Genomic DNA, 19525 nt, shown 5'->3' on the forward strand with positions numbered 1-19525 from the left:
TCGCTGATCCAGCCCCGAAACGCATCGTATGGGCTCCTGGCCATCAGGGCTTACGAGGTAATGAGGCCGCTGACGCGGCCGCCCGAGCGCTTACCCACCGGGCTCCTCACCTTGGCTCTTATGACTCGGAGGCCAATACACCGCTGCTGCGGTTCAAAGAAATTCTGACCTATTATCGCGACACTCACCGCCTTTACCCGGCTCCTGCAAAGGGGCTGAGTAAGGCGGAAGAGCGAACTCTAAGGCGCCTGCAGACAGGTACTCTACTCTGTCCTGCAATCCTAAAACATTTCGATGCGAACACAGATGGGCGGTGCCCACACTGTGGGGAGACGTGTGATATCCTCCACATGGTGTGGGCATGTCCGAAAAATCCCCACCTACCCCCTTCCCCTACCCCTTCCCGAGAGGCATGGGAGACTGCCCTCCTCAACTGCTCATCACTAGAGTCTCAACGGGCTCTGGTGAGACGGGCGCGAGTAGGGGCCTCGTCATGCGGTGTCCCGGACTAAGGACGCCGACCATGTAGCGGGGTCATGCTTTGGCCCCGCACCTCTCTCTTTTACAATAAATGTTTTTCATCATCATCTGCAACATAGCAAGAGTACCCACGTCGACTACTTGAACACAGTGTTGTTGAATAAACTTCTATCGTTGAAATTAGCGCTTGTATATTTGGCTTTCCCTGTATATTTGTGTTGGACGAACGTTGAGATTGCCATAACAACTTTACGGCAACCACAGATTCTTCTTTCACTCTATTATAAACTCATTTTCATTTACACGTAGAGCGCAGACAATTGTAGATCTGTAGTTAAAGGGACACTACAGCCAACTATTAAGTCGACGCTGATTGTTTAAATGGCGGTCCAGAAACCTCGAAGTGTTACTTTCGTGCCAAGGAAGGGCCTATTTTGAAATAAATTCACGCTTTGCTGCTCCGCATCGGGTTAGCACACTTCAAATTACCTGCCTCAAGAAGCGGACCAACCGGACCGTCTCACGTCACTGTTGCCGTGCACAAAGTTGCCCGGCTTTACTGTTCTAGTAGGAGCAGACCGAAAGCAGCGTGAGCCACAGCAGCAACAACAGCTATTGATCAATTTCCCGCCATTGACTTCGAGATTGCAGACGCTTTTGTTTCAACTGCGCCCCGCTGGATGGCGCCAGCTGTCCCGTGTAACCAAGACATATTGGGTCAAATACGAAGGGGTAGACACAGCATGCAGTGCGTGTAGAGAGGAAGAAGAAACTGCTGAACACTTGATAGTGTTCTGTAAAGTGCTTCACCCTATAGTTCAGGATGATGGCACAGAGTTTTTCAAAGCAGTGGGGTTTAGGGGCAGGGAGGGTAAAATAGGCTTCAAGCGGGTAGACTTAACTAGAAGGAGGTGATCTGATTGGTGGGTAAAGTCAAGGCACGAGTGAAAATTAAATCCTTCACTGCAAAGTACGAATCTTCAACCACGCTATTTAAAAAAAAGATAAATCTAATGGTTAGTTCACTAAGTATTACGGCTAGGTGGCGTTAGCCGCCGCCCGATCTAAAGGGTACAGCCACATCCCTCCATCCACCCAACCACGCGAAAATTGAATTTTTGAGCCACTCGCGTGATTCCCCATAGTAACGTCTGGCGTTTTTTTTTTTTTTGTTTTTGTGAATCAAATAGAAACGAACAAGCAGCATTTTATTGCGTCCTTGATGCACGGGAGGTTCATTATTTAGTGCAGTTAGATCGATTACTAGTGATTACACTCTAAAAAAAATATCGAGTAAAAAGGGTGTCTTTTTGTCCCACAACTATAATCGTCATCAGGCTTGCGTGCGCTTCCTTTCTTGAAAACTCGGCGCTGGCCACTTTCCTATCGAGAATGCAATGTAACCCTGATAATGGGCATGTCGATCGTGACCGGAATGTACCGGGCGCGGGGCGATAGCGCAAGGATGGAACGCAATATAGATGACGATTATTGTTGTGCGACAAAAAGACACCCTTTTTGCTCGCTATTTTTAGAGTGTAATTGTAGGCGGTCCGTCTGATGTCATCGGGATCATTTTTAAAATGTCCTACTGCGGCGCTTGTGTTCTTGTGCATTTACCTTGATGTCTTGGTAAGTAGGGCACTGTTGTTGATAATATTGTCGTTTTATATGTCATACATTGAGCTTTCACTCTGACGTAAATTGTTATTTGACTTTAGTGTCCCTTTAACGTCGCTATTTTTCCTTAGCCATTCACACAGTGTGTGTCTATGCATGTACCGATACTGCGCCATTTTCCTGCTGTTTAGTTTTAAGGAGAAAGCCTCAGATGCCTCGTAGAGCTCCAAACCTGACCATCGACGGCGTCAACGTGAACATGAGGGGTCTAAAAATTATCGTGTGATGATGTTGCCCTAAGACGTTGAGGGTCGCCAAATTTTGCGACGCAATCACATAACACCGTCGATTGGCGAAAGATCGGCTGATCCCGGAAGTAATGCGAAACCATGTGATGTGCACAAATCTTCCAGTGCCTCCCATTCTGGAGGAAGTGCCAACCACATTAAGAGCAGAAAGTTTTCTGTGTAAAGGAGAAAAAGAACCGCCAGGACTGCACGGATCGCACAGCACAGTCACCACAAAAGCTGGAAGAGCGGCCTTTCAGGGCCTTCTTTGAACACTATTTAGGTGACTGCTACAAGCATACTTGCAGGGCACCCACTACGCCATAAATCATCATAATTCTTGTTTAGTAGGGAGGCATTCACTGTGCCATCATTCGTAATTTTTCAGTGAAGCGTGGTACCCGCTACACACTTGGAAGATGATTTTTCACCATTTTTTTATGCTTTGGCTAACGACGATGAAGAATTATGCCTAGCACTATTGTAATGGGTCACGCAATTCAACGACCCACTCATTATGCAATTCGAATTGTGTGACGCCTGGCTATTTCTCTGCTGTTCTAAAGTGTTTAATTAACACATTAATGCGATTTATTTCCAGACATAAAGCCTGCATAGGGCCAGTTTGTCACGGAGTTACGAGCACCGGCATAGTTCTGTGGTACAATGCTGGGCTGGCACGCAGGGGATCCGGGTTGTATTCATGTGTCATTGTTATTTTTCTTTACGTAGTTTTTTCTCCCTTTGAACGATAGTTGTTGCGGACACCAGCGGCGGCATGAGAAAGTGTCGAGGAGCCATTCGTTACCCGTTCGATACGTAGAAGAGAACACGGATGTTCATGAGATGCATAGCCGCCTTGACCGCCTCGAAAAACTTGCGGAGAGCTTGGCAGTACGCAATAGGGTGAAACAGAATTGGCAGGAATTCCCTAAGCAGCTCCCTTATCCCGGCGGGTGCTATAACTGTGGTAGATTTGTCACTTTTGGCGAGAATGCTATCGGTACCGGCGACAAAAGTGGAATTCGACGGGTGGCAGCCGCATTCACAAAGACAAGGAGATGGTGACAAAATTCGAATCTGGAAACCTAGACGCAACTCCTCCTCATGACGTTGACGCGCAGAGGCCAATCGCGGTCGTAAATATTCGCGAGGAAACAAGCTCCTTGAAAACGAGTCGCGGTTCACCGTGTGCGGATGTGGTTAATGTAATTTCCGTCATCGAGGATTGATTGATTTGTGGGGTTTAACGTCCCAAAACCACCATATGATTATGAGAGACGCCGTAGTGGAGGGCTCCGGAAATTTCGACCACCTGGGGTTCTTTAACGTGCACCCAAATCTGAGCACACGGGCCTACAACATTTCCGCCTCCATCGGAACGTCATCGAGGAGGATGTTCCGCCATTGAGCGAGTGTGTGTTTGGGGGAAACGCTCGTACGCCGGTGCCACTGGGTGAAACAAAAGCTGTCGAGGTTGCTGGAGCAGATACAGACGGTTTAGCTGCGGTTTCTACCTCGAAGGTCCCACGAGACGATGAGGCATTACCAGTAGGAGTAGCAGATATGGAGTTGGATGAGAATAGGTTTTCTGAGGATGCAGTTGTTGGAGTCTTGGTCGAGACACGGTGGTAGACCAAACGTTAGCGAGACTAGATGAGATTGAGGAATGCCTAGATCGTAGCGGGGGACGTCTCCGGCGGACAACTGCGGTGCACGCGACCCTTGCTGTGATCTTACAGCAGCTTTTGCTGTAAAAATTTTTACAGCAAAATATATTAAAAGATGGTTTTAGCCTTCGAGTTGCTGTAGGAAAATGCATCATGGAGCGTACGAGCTTCTTGAAGCGAGGCTCCTCAGGATGTGGGCTTGTCCGCGTTGTCCGTCGTAGCCACCCCTAGTAATCGGAGTGCTGAGTAGATGGCGCTGCGGCGCTCACTCGTATAACCAGTTCGCTCACGCGTCAGCAATGCGAGAGCGGCGGGCGCGAGCTGCGGCGCTCGCTCCCACAGCCAGCTCGTTCAGCCGGCAGCAACTTGAAAGGGCCGAGCGCGAGTTCATGGACGAAGTGTTCAACCGAGACCTGGCCTTCACGTGGGGCGTTCCGAACACGGCTCAATGCCGGCGAAAACGCCGCAAGGACCTCTTTGCCATGATTAGCCAGCAGAGCAAACCGCACGCGTTGCTAACGCTTTGTACCGCGGAAGTACACTGGGACAGGCTCCTCGAAACTCTGGAACGGCTGAGGGTGGTATTCACGCTTTGCCGATGTACCTTCGGAGCTTCGCCCACTCATGATCATTCACTCCGTGTAGATGCTCTGACATTTCTTTAATCGCATTAATTTTGTTACTGTCTCCTCCAGGGAAACAGGGGAAGGAGGAAGCGCTCACCTTCCCCCTCCTCGATTGATATGTGGGGTTTAACGTCCCAGAACCACAATAATGCCACCTGGTGTTCTGTGCCAGTTAACAGTGGGTCAGTTCTGTGCCGGTGAACGAGGAAGACGAAGACGAGCAACCCGTGCCAGCGGAGACGTCCTTCTTTGTCTCTGAGATTTCGGACAGTCGCGCCCCTTTGTACGTTCGTTCGAGCTCTTAGCGCGTGACAATATGATTATGAGAGACGCCGTAGTGGAGGGCTCCGGAAATTTCGACTACCCGGGGTTATTTAACGTGCACCCAGATCAGAGCACACTGGCCTTTTCGGTCGAGTGCATAAGACAACGCGCTTCCCCATATAGGCGTACTCAGTGTTCCTCATGGGGGGGGGGGGGGGGGGCGAAGGTTTGTGTCAGGCATTGGGCCCTTCTCTTACGTGACTAGAAGGGGGCTATATTCGGTTGTTCTGAGCGATTGCGAATCATCTTTTTTTGGCAGACAAGATCAAACTATTATAACTTCAATGTTACATGTGGCATGCTGGTGGTTACACCCGCGAGCAAAAGTACACGGACCGTTGCCGTCCGTACACCTCTGCTGTCTGCGCGGTGTAGTGGCGATCCGTTTGCTGTCGAGAGAATTTCTCGGATAAGTTCCCTGAGAGGTAATGCTTCCGACAGCTACTCAGTCAGTGCAGTGCTCTCGACAGCAGGCGGCTCGCGACTAAACGGCGACTGCGGCACGCGCTCCCGTGGTCCATGTACTTTTGCCGACGGGTGCATGCATATATCCAGATGTAGTGGTTGTCCTGTCATTCCGTTCCTTTGGCGCCTTGTCTCCATGCGCTGCTTCGCACGTAAACATGTGAACCCTGTAGGGGTTGGTAGCCTCCACTTCCCTTGCACCCTTCCCTCCACGTGCACACGTCTACTAGAGGAAGCGATGTGCGGTCAGCGTAGGATGATCACACCACAGAACACCTATCACACCGTGGTTCACATTCGATTCCTGGTGTGTGGAATGGCGGATGTGACAGCGACTTGCACCCCCCCTACCCCTCGAAGGGAGGGTCGGCACGCAAGCTCTTTGCAATCACGCCCCGCACGTACTGCCCACACGGGGCGCCTCTTGCACTGCACCGGCCGCGGCTGCCGTTGCGCCGCAAAAAGTGGGCGAGCGTGTGCCGTATCGATTCGGAGCCCAGGGTGCCACCACGCGTTCTGGTTCACACCCCCCCCCCCCCAGCCTATCTGTCCCTGGTAATTCTCTCACTCACCCACACACTTCTTGGCACGGCGCCCTCGAACACCCTCTTTTGGCCGCGACCTTCGATGCAAACGGGAATCACGTCCAGCCGAGCCCCGCTTGGCCGTCACCCAGTCAGGGGGAGGGCGACAGACCGCGGCCCAGTTAAACGCACTCCGGTCGACCCGACACGCTCTGTCGGGCACACACCATTCAATGTTGTCTCTCTCGGTCATGATACCTTATCAGCTCTTGCGCGACAATTTCTTCGCTCTGTTATCTGTAGGCTTGATATAGTTGGGAGCATAGCCATGCGCACGAAGGGGGAAAGTAAAGTCTGCGCTTTACGTTTTCTGAGTCGGACCTACCCTCCCCCCCTTACCCCCCCCCCCCCCCAAAAAAAAGCATGTTTGATCCCTCCGTCATTAGAATCGGTAGAACACGAAAATAAAACGTGTCTGAGTCACAGTAGTTTTTAAGTTTTCTGTACATTGATATAAGGCAGCTTGCGCAATGTCTATTGCTCTTTCATAGCTAACACTATTATTCTTCAAACGTGGATGCATCTACGTTAACGCTTAATCAAACATCTCCATACCGACGACTAACATCCATCGATTATGATTAAACAAAGCCTTGTGGTCATATGTGAGTGCGGAACCAGAGAAAGTGATATGACAACTACGAAAATTGGCAGATCCCACGTACAGTGGGAATCGATGGTACGCGAATCCCGAATGAAAAAGGTTGATATGTCACATTGAAATCGGCACAACGTTACGAAGCGGACGTAAATTATGCCGTACATGACTTCCATGTCATGGTTATCATGTTTGTGCGTGGCATTTGAGTTCTATTCACGCCACGTACGTAATACCAAATTTGATATATGTGAAGCTATCTCAACGGCCACGAGTGTGCTATGAGCGTAGCATGTAGTCCCATGTTTCACATGACACGCATGTAGTGATTTAGTGATTATCATGTTTGCACCAGTCACATACCTTCGTAATCTATTCGTCACGTGATAGCAAACTTGGTATATATGAAGCCTGCGAAACGACCGTGAGCACACAATGAGCGCGGCATGTAGTCATCTTCTTATATGAAACGCATGTCATGATTATCATGTTTGCACCAGTCATATACCTTCGTCATTCATTCACGTCACGTAATGCCAAATGATGCATATGTGATGCTAGTGAAACGGCTGCAGGCGCATCTTGGGCGTGGCATGTAATAGTGTTCTTACATGACACGCATGTCATAATTATCATTGGACGTGTCATTCACCTTCGTCATCCATTCACGTCACGTAATGCCAAATGATGCATATGTGATGCTAGTGAAACGGCTGCAGGCGCATCTTGGGCGTGGCATGTAATAGTGTTCTTACATGACACGCATGTCATAATTATCACCTTTGGACGTGTCATTCACCTTCGTCATCCATTCACGTCCCGTAATACCGAATCTGGTATAAGTGAAGCTAGCGAAACGACCGCCAGCGCATCATGAGCGTCGCATGTCATCATGTTGTTACACGACACGCATCTCATGATTATCATGTTTGCACCAGTCACATACCTTCGTCATCCATTCACGTATACTGTAATACCAAGTTTGATAAATGTGACGCTAGCGAAACGGCCGTGAGCGCATCATGAGCGTGGGATGTAGTCATGTTGTTACACGACACGCATGTCATGATTTTGTGTGTTCGCCATGCAATCATGTCATACCATACCAGTTTTGCAACATGCCATGTGAACGAAACCACCGCAAGATCTGCAGGACCATGAAATGTAAATTATGACATTCATGACATACAAGTCGTGATTTTCATGTTATGATTACTCAAATATGTTGTTCATACAGTCATGTTATATCATACGAAGTCTGGTATTGATAGCATTATCGAAACGGTCAGGAGAGCTAAAAGTCGTAGATAGATAGATAGATAGATAGATAGATAGATAGATAGATAGATAGATAGATAGATAGATAGATAGATAGATAGATAGATAGATAGATAGATAGATAGATAGATAGATAGATAGATAGACACGGTAAAAGTCGCATAAGTTAGCTATGCAATGCTTCGCATTTTTAAAAAAAAGAACGTGATTGATTGAACGCCGAAGATGAGCTGATGTCGCCTACTCCCACCAGCACGTTGGAGTGCGATCTATAAAGTTGAAAGTGGCTTGTGTGAGTGAGGCCTTCGCATATCGATGCATTCTGTGTAGTGGGTGGCATGCCTTGAACCACGAGATATAATGCGCATGAAATGTTTTAACGCGATAGCATTAAAGAGCTCGTTTCGCAGAAATTACGGCTTCGGCGTCATTCGTTGTGAGCGAAAAATCATCTTTGCATGACCGAAAGATTAAAAAAAATGCAAATAAAATAAATATTGAAAAATTCCAGGTCTAGCAGGAATCGAACCCGGGCCGTTTCCGTGGCAAGCGGGTGTTGTATACCACACAGCCACGCGCTTTTTTTTTTTTTTATCACGGTATTTGCCTCTGGACTTTTGAATAGAGTGAAAATAACTAGATATGCTTGGAAATACAGTGAAAGTTACTTTCATATTTTACAAACACACACGCGCGTCCTGTATACACACTTCACAATACAACATGAAATATTGCAGTAATGATGCGTGGTACAAACGCACTTTGCTCAGTGAACGAATTCACTGATTGACTTAGAGGCGCGTTGTACGAGGTTCCTTTCCACGCTACAGCGTTAAAGAGCTCGTTTTGCAGAAATCCTGGCGTCGGCGTCAGTGTTGTTAATTCTAAGCGACAAATGATCGAGAACGATGCAAATAAAATTAATTTTTAAAAAATCCTGGACCAGTGGGGACCTCACCAGGGTTGTTTGGGTTTAAGTGGCAATCGAACCCGAGTCGTTCTCGTGGCAAGCGGATGTTCTACCACACGGCTACGCCTCTTTTTCTTTTTTTTATTTAATGCACAAAATCATCACGAGTGAACCAGTGAAGCACGCACAACATACTTCATCAGAAGTCAGGCAAACACACACAAGCGTCCAGAAGGGGAAGCCACTCCGGAACGGCGTCAAAAGACTCAACAACACTGCGCACTTGAGCATCTGCTTCTCGGAAGACGGATCTCGTCGACCGTGGTGGCTCCGCGCGCCTATTAATCACGCGACTTTTCCATGGTGAATAAAGTCCCAACAATATAAACAGGTCATAAGGAGTATTATCAGTCAGACTCTTTTCGAATGGGAGGCACCTAATACCATCAGCTGCGATTGGAAGTTCTTTTCGTATTGTTCTTTTTAGAATGTCCGCCTCTGCTAGTTAAAACAGCGAAAATAACTTCATCTATTTGTAAATGCAGTGAAAGTAGCTTCCATGCTTGACAAGCACACGTACGCGTTTTGTATACACGCTTCACAATGCAACATGAAATATTGCAGTAATAATGCAATAATACAAGTAATAATACAAGCGTCCATTGCCAACGGGCATCAACGTATGTGATTATCATAATGGCTCCAAGGTTGAAAGCCCATAACCCCCGTATACAAAAGGCACACACGCTACTGCGCCTAGTCCCTTAAAGCCACGCAGTGGGAGCATAGCAATTTCGAAAAGGCTTCATGCACTAAATGTTTCAGCCTATAGGATGTCGCTATTGCGTTCAACTCCTAAAGGCGAAGCTTTAGGGTCCCCTAATTTTTAGCTGCTGTCGCTCCAGCGCACTACAGGAGAGCCGCTGTGTTAACCAGAGATTATTGCAAAATAAGATATTGCTAACCGGAGGCTCGCATTCTAATCTATTTTGAGATTGTCGAGAGTGTAAGTGCACGTCAATGTTCGATGAATGCGCAGTTGTGCAAACGCACGGGAATGAATAAAGGCGTCTAATGATTGAGGCATGGCACATCGATAAAAGTGGTAGCGCATGCTTAGCTAATATTCGATTGATTCTCATAAGAAAAAAAATCAAATGCCTTAAAGGCCCTTGAATAGCCTCTAAATGTATCAAAAACTAGAACGATATTAGCAAGTTTTCTAATAGCGTACGCAAGACTTTACGCGTGCTATTCGTTGCGGTCACTGCCACCGCGCATGCGTCATAACCACCGTTCGCGTTTGCGGTTTACCAGCGAAAAATCTGAAATAGCGTGCGGCCCGCGAAGTCTCTTTGCGGTGAGCGAGCGTGCTGTAAATGTGCGCTAGCGTTTGCGGGGCAAACGCTATACGAAAACACATATGACGCTCATACGAAAACGCTAAGCGCGCGCAACGCCCGCCTACAGCGTATACGCTATTCGAAAACTTTCCTTTCCGTATTTGCGGCACAATTTATTACGCCAGCAGCTTGCTCGCGTGACGTCAAAATGAAAGCTTTGCATATGTCGATATGCGAGACATATCAGATCTACCCCGATCCTGCTTTACCATGTTGCCGCATCCCGTGCTGCGTACAGTCTCGCACGACTGTTGAGCGCGATAAACGGACTATTCTGCGGCTGCGCAAGCGGAGATATCAGTGTGCAGTCGAAAAGCACGAAATCCTGACTGGCTGAACGATCTGCGCTGACCTTCCACGTGTTTAATGAAGAAATAAGTGGCGAGAAAGAAACTACTGTCTGGCCTTTGAATTCAGCGTGGGGCCCTTTCACGTAGAGCAGCACCCGTGAAGGATTGACAGGTTCGCCTCATGCTCGGGTATACACGCGAATAAGTTCCCGCGCCTTCTTTCTTTTCCGCTTTTGTGCGATTCTCCAGTTTTTTGACGGCGTTTGTGGTGTCTAAACTTGTTCGTTGCGTCCGTGTTTACACGCCATGTCTCCCAGAATGAATACTTGCCAACTGTCACAGCTCTCTGTCATTATTTCGAGATCTTCCTGTGGATGCACAGTCTCGCAGGAAAATTGTTGGTCAATTCTCAAATTCGCCACTTTTCTGAGTAAGCCTAATTATTTATTTCCAAATACCGTTGGCCGTAACAGAGTGAGTAGTGCGAGAGTGCACATAACAAAAATAAAACCAACGCAGCAAATTTTCGATGGAGGCGAAAACGCTGTAGGTACGTGTGCTCAGATTTGGGTGCACGTTAAAGAACCCCCAGGTGGTCGAAATTTCCGGAGCTTACACTATACGGCATCTCTCATAACCATATGTGGTTTTGGGACGTTAAAACCCCACATATCAATCAAATAAATCAACAAACACGGCAATATTTCACATGAAACAAATACAATACTGCTTGTGACGTGTTCGTAACCGACATATTTCTAACAACGTGAAAATGATGTCTCGTGCGATACAATTACTGTTTGATGTATTTGAAAACAACATGGCAATCATTGAACAATACTTATGTATTAAAATTCATTCAGAAGACGATGTCCCTAATTTGAATGGGATCGGCAGGTATAAGGTCTCAGTATTGATCGGTATAAATTTAGAGAAAAAAAAAACAGCTGAGATGTAATACAAGAAGTATTAATTTTATAAAGACAAAAATGCAACTCCAGGTGCCACGGTATAGGTTTCCCTATCTCAAGCAGCGCCGTATTAGAAAGTAAGTTTGCGGCTAGAGAATCTGCCACCATTTTCAAAGCACACAGCGAAAGAATCCTACCACCCATACGCACCTTCACTTTGGTTCACTTCTCTTCGTGCGAAACCATATGAAATGAGGCGCGAATGTTTCAATGAGACTTAGGCTTATTCTCAATTCGATCAGACAGACTGCCGGTGAACATGTCTGTCCCAGAGAAGACATGGACGGCGTTGCGCAATGAACTCAGACCGTCCCGTATCGGGAAAAGCGGGATGCGCGCGCGTAGTCGCGCGGCGATCAAGTCTACAGCGCGGTCGAATCGAAACACAAAACGAATCGTGTTCGACTCACCTCATGGTGAACACGAGAGCCGCCTTGCTGAGCGAAACAATCTTTCCGAGCCGCATTTGGCGCCGCAGAGACACAAGAGAAAGAGCAACTTGTCGCCCAAGCAAACAAGAAGCGAAATCGGCGGAAAGCAAAAACCTCGCAGCGTCGTGAACGCGCCTAGCGGAGATCTCTTGAACTACTTTGGCAATAGAAATACGGCCTTCAAGATGGCCAACACCTATATAATCTCGAAGTCTGTTGATCTGCTGATTAACTGTTAGGCAGGAATAAACAGCACCAATATGAAACATAAATCTGGAACAACGCGCGAAATACGTAGATCTTCTCTCTCATATGTTCGAAACGTCTCGGTTATTCTGAAACCGTAACGAAACAAAAGGGTTACCAAGTTCGACGTTTGCGCTCTTTACAGCAAAACACAAACTGAAGTTCGAGCATAACTGCCTTACATGTACACAATATTAGTATTTATTTTTATACCTAGGTGACGCAATCACTTTCTAACAACATTTTGAGACACGTTTATGCAGAAGTGCTGACGTGCACGCCACATAGAGTGCTTTGCGTGGCTCGGAATCCGAAAGCTAAATCCAAGGGTGCTTTGAATAACGCTCGTTGGGATTTTCGCGGCTGTTCTTTCTTCGTGGTTTGTTAGTTTCCGGATTGCGACTTCCTTTTCTCTCGATGTGTTTCCGGGAAGGAAACGCATTGCACGCTAGCGAGAAAGCCGGTGAGCGGGCCAGCATTTCGTGGATAAAAATACCGTTTTCCGAAGAGGGCATGTACATGTATACATTCGATCGAACCCCGCCGCCATCCCCGCACTAGTTCCCGTCACCCACTAAATTATGCACAAGGTACGAAAACTTTGACACGAGATTCGGCGAAAGAACGAAGCATGTTGATTAGCCAAGCGGGAAAAGAAAGTTTGAAGTCAGCGCAGGCAGCTCGTAAATTAGGCTCTTGTTCCACAAACGAATCGGCGACGTCGTCAGTAAGCATGCAAATTTACGAAACATGTTTTAAACAACCAGCCAGCCAATGCTGACTACAGCGTATGAAGGAGCTAGGCGCAAAAGCAGCTTAATTTCAAATATCATCCCATGTGAAAATTTCCTGCTGGTTGGCTATTGATTCCAGCAGTGCTGGTTTATTAGCACATTCCCAATAGGTAATGGAACCAGCAGGTGATGAAACCAGTAGGTGATGGAACCAGTAGCTGGTGGTTCCAGCAGGTGTTGAAACCAGCAGGCGATAGAACCATCAGCTGCTGGTTCCAGCGCAGTGTTGCAGGCAGTCGGCCAACTTGTAATTCGCCGACATGGAGCACACCTCCAAGCAACAAAGCAGGCAATAAGCCTGATTCGAGCTGCATATTGTCAGCTGCAAGCTTTATTGCAGCTCGAACCAGCTGAAATACGGCATGTTTCTAACTGGAAGTTAGTCCCTTCACAGCTGAACAATCGTCACATTTCAATTTCTTAATACTTAGTAATATGAGTTAGTAATACGAGTTAAAGTGGTACCAATCAGCAGATTAAGTTTGTTCCCATCAATAGCATGTAGTTCTAAAGGGGCTGCTTTTCAAAAGTCCGTTAAATACACCCATAACACACAAGCGTTGATCTATTACATTTTATTAAAAATCTATTTACACTTGAAAAGGGTAATCTGCCAGCTTCGGCTCCGGCTCAAATTGTTCCGAATGAAAATCCACAGGGGACCTTGATCCACACCACAGATGTCTGTATTGTCGAGGGCAGCCAAGTGATGCAGGCAATCTATAACAAAATAAAATATTTTGTTGTCAATGCATATCGTGACTGCAGATTATCAATCTTTAAAAATGTTACTTAACGTCCGTTCGCGGGAGACAGTGCGCACGACGACGTACATATCAAGCGAACAACTTCTACATCTATACAGCCCCGTTATTTCACTCAGCAACTAGAATTAAGCATTGTGGTAATACTTCATTACACGGAGACAAAGGATCATGGCTTACTTACAGCAACCGGCATGCATATGCAAATTCATTAACATCACAAACATCAATGTACGACGACAGTGAGCCTAATAAAGCACAGAAGCATTTGGGATATGCAAGGTTTACTTATATTTGAAATAAATATGCAACTTACCTGCATGAAAGATCGATTGCTGAGATACAAGGTGGGCCTCGATCTGCACTCACGAAATCAAGACACCGCATAGCATAGCACCAAAAAACAGCTAAAATAGGCTGATATTCACTTGTTACACTTTCCACAGGTGTAACTGACTCAAAAGTAAACTATTACATGCTCATGTCACACAGATTCCAGAGGAAACTTGCAACTAACACATCGAAAATACAAATCCAAAGACAGACAAGTCACGACAAGAGCACAACATGTGTTGTACTAAACTATGGCGCTAAGACGTCATAATAATTTATACGTTACATAAAACTGCTATTTCTTATAATTTTACCTGTAATTAAATAATAAAAAATTTTATTATGCAGTATTTTTATTAATAAGTAGCTAACTATTTAGTATTAATTTGAAAAAAAAAAGCCAATAATATATACGAGACTAGTGCTACTGAGGAGTAGCTGGTACCAGTACAGCCAGCTGGAAGTTTGCTGGGACCACAAGCAGGTCAGTAGGCAATGTACTGGTCCCAGTAAAGAACCAGTAGACACCCTGCTGGAACCAGCAGAAAACCAATGGGCACACTGCTGGAACCAGTAAAACCAGCAAAAAACCAGCAGTCTAACTGCCGGTTCCATCAAAAACCAGCAACTCCCGGCAGAGAACCAGCAGAAAATTTTCATCTGGGATAACACGTTACATATAGTCTCACTTTCAGAAGTATGCCCGTAACAGCATTCTCAATTATAAGTGGTGCTTCGCACAAATTCATTTGCTTTGTAACCCATTCTAGAAAACACCACTGCTTCGTCATCACGGAGAACGTTATTTTGATGTGGTAATGGTAATTATGTCGCTGAAATGAAACTTAGCTCTAGTTGCTCTGCGATATGTGCGCAGTACGCACGACTCTTGATTGTTTGTAATTGCAATGTAATTATATGTGTCAGAGCAACAACAGCTCAATACCCCGCTTGACTGCCTCAGTAAAACTAAACATCGTCTGCTAAAAAAACTACGAAACGATTACAGCGCCGTCACTGGTTAACTAATGCCATCTTCGAAAAAACAAAAGCTAAGCCCCCAAAATTGTCATCAGCTGACAATCTCAAGGGTTCATGCGATCAATTCGGTATTTATGCCAAAATAAATGCATTGTTTTTTCTACTATTCTGCTAGAGTGAAAATAGCAGTGTATTCTGCGTGGTCAATTACAAAAAAGATTGCCGCATTGTCATCATTAAAAATAACCTGATTATGATAAAAAAACATGGCCTTCAAGATGTACACGTATTTACTGTCCCAAAAGTTTACGTACGCAGTTATGCACAAGTATGTGTGGGAAATAACAGAATAATTTTGTAGTATTCCACTGCAGTAAATCACATCAGCATGTACTGCGGAAAAAAATAAAAAAAATCTTATTATAATGCGTTCCAAGAAAACAAGAAATTAATGCCTATTATTTATTTAAAAACTTCTGTTACTTTACAATCTATTTGGGCAGTATATTGCGTGTCAAGAATGCGAATTATTTAAACATAATATAATTTTTTTGTTTACACCGTAAGCTATCGCAGCACCACTGTTGGTGAGCAATGACTAGGCGCAAAAAAGCATGACCTCTAAGACGCTCGTGTGGCAACAACTCTAAAATTTACAAAATAACACGTGATATTTTAATTTGGACTTGCTGTTATAATAATTGTCAAAAAATAAAATACCAGAGCACTTTTTTTTCAAGTTTAGTTGTTAGCGTAAATTACTGCAGCGCTGTTGTCGATAGGCGATCACATAACACGTAGAAAGCATAGCCTCCAAAATTGTAAAACTTTGAGAATTTCAAAAGTCATAAAACTTGAAGTTCCACAATATAAGCAAGTACAATTCAAATACATGTCAGTGCGACACATTATTAGCACTTATCAGTCATTTTGTTGCTAGTAGAATAAAAATTGCAGCAATAATGATGATGATGATGGTGTTTGTGGTTGTCCTTTTTGTATTGAGTAGGTACCTTGTGGTGTCCAAACCAGAACAATAAAATTACTGAATTATCACAAAATTACACATCAGAAAGATACAACAGCTTACAATGGTTGCAGCAATGCATTGTCATTGTTGATAAAAAAGGAAGCAATTTAAAGCATGACCTCAAAGATTTTTACAGGCAACCAGTCTTGAAGGCATAGTTTCTTACAATGCTACGCTTGAAGGCTTCAAACCATATGCTTCAAACATGTTTTACACTTGTTTTGAGTAATATATTGCGTGTCGCGAAAACAAAGTATCAGTGCTTATTAGTTTTTTAAATTTTTTTTCTGGTAGCGTTTGAATGTGTTTGTTACGACAAGTGTTAGGTTGTTTATATTAGGTAAATGATGCGTGAGCAAAGATGAAGAAAATAATACACACACGTGCACGCGCTGCAATAACGGGACTTTGTGTTCGAAGCTTGCGCTGCTAGGCCGATTTATTATTGTATATATTACGGCACACAGAACTCGTACGCCGCAACTTCAACGCAAGATTTTGAGTTCTCGCGCTGGCAAACCTAGGTGCGGCATTCAAAATCATGGCTCCCGTGATCGCAAACCATGCCCGTAAGCTTCCTCTGCGTTACCGACGCGGTTTGATCACAAACGTAATTGATTTACACGATGTATATCCATTCAAGTTTGCAAAGCGTTCGAAACATGATGAAGTTGCTAGTGAAGTTTAGTGGGGTCATATAGCCAAATTAGTGGCCGACAGGGCATCTCCGGCGTGGTCTAGTGGCTAGGATATCTGGCTTTCACCCAGAAGGCCCGGGTTCGATTCCCGGCGTCGGAACGTTGTGGTCTCATGGTGTAATGGTTAGCACTCTGGACTTTGAATCCAGCGATCCGAGTTCAAATCTCGGTGAGACCTCTTTTTGCTTCCCTTCATAAATAAAGCATGTTGAAATGTTGGGATCTTGCCGAATGTAGGTGCCGCGCCTATCTTTTCGGGTAGTTGAACGTACTTTTGCGCAGCTGAACCTAAATTCACGGTATTGTGAGGTTTTTTTTTTTTTTTTCTTTGAGTGATGCACAAGTTGTCTAGCATAGATCCGGCGCACGGTGCATGATTTAGGCACTTAACTTAGATTGCGGTCAGCCCGAATCATGATCGAATCATTTTATCGCGAATGGCTCAAAGGCAAATAAACTGTCGATCCAGCTGCGTGCAGTCGTGTGAGCAGCCTGGTCTCATGGTGTAATGGTTTGCACTCTGTAAGTGTGGCAGCTTGGGCTAGTTGGTATGGCATGACGATAGTTATAGCGCGTGAACAAAACGACGACACAGAGACAAGAAGGACACGAAAGACACGAGCGCTCGTGTCTTTCGTGTCCTTCTTGTCTCTGTGTCGTCGTTTTGTTCTCGCGCTATAACTATAGCACTCTGGACTTCGAATCCAGCGATCCGAGTTCAAATCTCGGCGAAACCTTTATTGCTTTTTATCTTTTTGCGCTTCTCAAACTGTCTTTTTCTCTCCTTTTTTTTTTGTTGCATTTGGGTGCGTTTTCTTATGAGGTGAGCCACGATGTATGTTTTTGCTGCTTTTCTTCTCTTATGGATATTAGGTTTCTGAGATTCAGTACTACTTCTCCTGTATATATGTCAGAAATACGTTTTCTGGAGTATCTACATCCAAGTCAGTGCTTTGTAAACAACTGCGTCATTTCACAGTGTTGCCACATAATTAAAAGAAATTCTCCGTCATGTTCACAATTGTAATCACCTTCGTGACGCTGCTTTTGGTTAATAAATAATTTGGTGGGAGTTGGCTTTCAGTTTTCTGGTTCTTCGTCTCAAATTCATTATTTAACGAAAATGGAGAGATAAAGACTGTACAAACAAATAGAAATAAACTTGCGTAGGTGGTACTGGTGAGCTAGTTGCATATGCATTATCTTGAGAAAACCAGCACAAAAATCTCAGTACCTGTGCTGCATGCATTCATGTTTAGCTGTCCATGTTTTGTAGGCGTTTGCACTGGTGTTCTAAAGAATATATTTAGCTGTCTCTACAGAGGGCTACCACCACAAAATAATTTGAGCATTGCCAAATTAATATCTTTATCAGTTTACATTTAAACATCCCTGCTAACTAATAGCCAAGACACTGAAAACTGCCATCTAGTACTAGCACTGTTAATGTAATCTAGAGTATCTGTATCTTCACAAAGGAGATAGTGAGGTTACATAGGTTTGGCCACGTTCATACTCCATTTCATCATCCAGCCGTAGTCGGCATGAAATACCGCAATTATGTCACACCTCTTCAGAGTACTTCACGACGCTCCTTTTATTGCATTTTATGCTACATGCTGAAAGCATTAGTACAACAGGTGCTGAACCCAGCTGATGCACAAATAAAAGGTCTTATCAGAAATATGCATAGAGTCCACAAGGCTTTGTTCACAAGAGCTTTTGCAAGCAGCCTTGTTTAAAACATGGCCAACCTTGGCTGGTACACGAAGTCCCAGTAAAAAACTTTTTCTCGGAAACACGTCCTGCATAAGAGGATGTTCCAGTTATGTATTTAATAAATGAAGATGTCTATTCTTTTGCTTCAGGTAGAGTTTTGCACTCTGGCTTTACAAAGTAATAGTCTTTAATATTTCTCAGCATATATTTCGGATCACTACACCCCTATGTTGCGCAGTAGACTCGACCTTTACCTAGCAGCTCAAGCGACTAAGAAAACTACCGACAGTCTCTACAGCTGTTCTGCCGGCAAGGCACATGTACACAAACAGGTGGCTCTTTAATTTGACTTGCAGTACTCAACTGATAGAAAAAGTTTCAGCCACAAGCCACACATTGCTTATAGTTCCAAGCATTTAGTAGTATTCCTTTTGGATCTTTATGCCCCATTAGCACATCAGACACAGCTACAAATAAATCTCGAAAAAACAAGGAATTCAGTGTTTGTACGGATATGAAGCAGTTTTATTGCGACTGGCACACCTTCTGTCTGTGACAGCATTCATCACACAGCCAATTTCAAATCGTGCCAGGCCTCGTATACAGCAGCTTGCTTTATACATCACGTTGTGTCAGCTACACAGTGCCTGCCCATGAAGGTCGGGATATTCTTCACAAACTTAAAGAGCCCAATTCATTTGCCATTATTAGCTAAAGCAACTTAATGTTGTGGCCCTACATGGCTCAGTCTAATCACAAGACTGTACCACCAAGCACGATTCCTGTGGTAGTTAATGATCAAGCTATGCTTCTCGAGCAATCATTTCGGGAAGCTTTTTCTGCATTTTATGTATCCCAGGTTCGCTTGCGGCGTACATTCACTCGATTAGGATGAAACGCAGAGACCAAGCTCTTAATTTTAGAACTGCTGACACACACAGCAAGAGGAAGTGCGATACACTGTGGCAGAAAACCTTGGCTTTCATCTGTGTATTAAGAAATAATGAACTTCTGTATGTAATC

General features: G+C 44.9%; 1 long non-coding RNA gene and 2 other non-coding genes across 3 annotated transcripts; 2 read left to right on the forward strand and 1 right to left on the reverse strand.

Moving 5' to 3' along the window:
- Positions 1–13537: 13537 nt before the first annotated feature.
- On the reverse strand, positions 13538–14728 carry LOC142767232 (uncharacterized). The gene is made up of 2 exons (XR_012884787.1): positions 14058–14728; positions 13538–13697 (listed from the first exon to the last, which is right to left on the reverse strand). It is a non-coding gene; the product is annotated as an uncharacterized LOC142767232 (long non-coding RNA).
- A 2083-nt stretch (positions 14729–16811) lies between these two features.
- Positions 16812–16883, forward strand: TRNAE-UUC (transfer RNA glutamic acid (anticodon UUC)). The gene has a single exon. It is a non-coding gene; the product is annotated as a tRNA-Glu (tRNA).
- Positions 16884–16889: 6 nt separating this feature from the next.
- Positions 16890–16961, forward strand: TRNAQ-UUG (transfer RNA glutamine (anticodon UUG)). Its single transcript has one exon. It is a non-coding gene; the product is annotated as a tRNA-Gln (tRNA).
- The last annotated feature ends 2564 nt before the right edge of the window (positions 16962–19525 follow it).

Source organism: Rhipicephalus microplus, chromosome 7 (genome assembly GCF_043290135.1).
Source record: "Rhipicephalus microplus isolate Deutch F79 chromosome 7, USDA_Rmic, whole genome shotgun sequence".
NCBI lineage: Eukaryota > Metazoa > Arthropoda > Arachnida > Ixodida > Ixodidae > Rhipicephalus > Rhipicephalus microplus.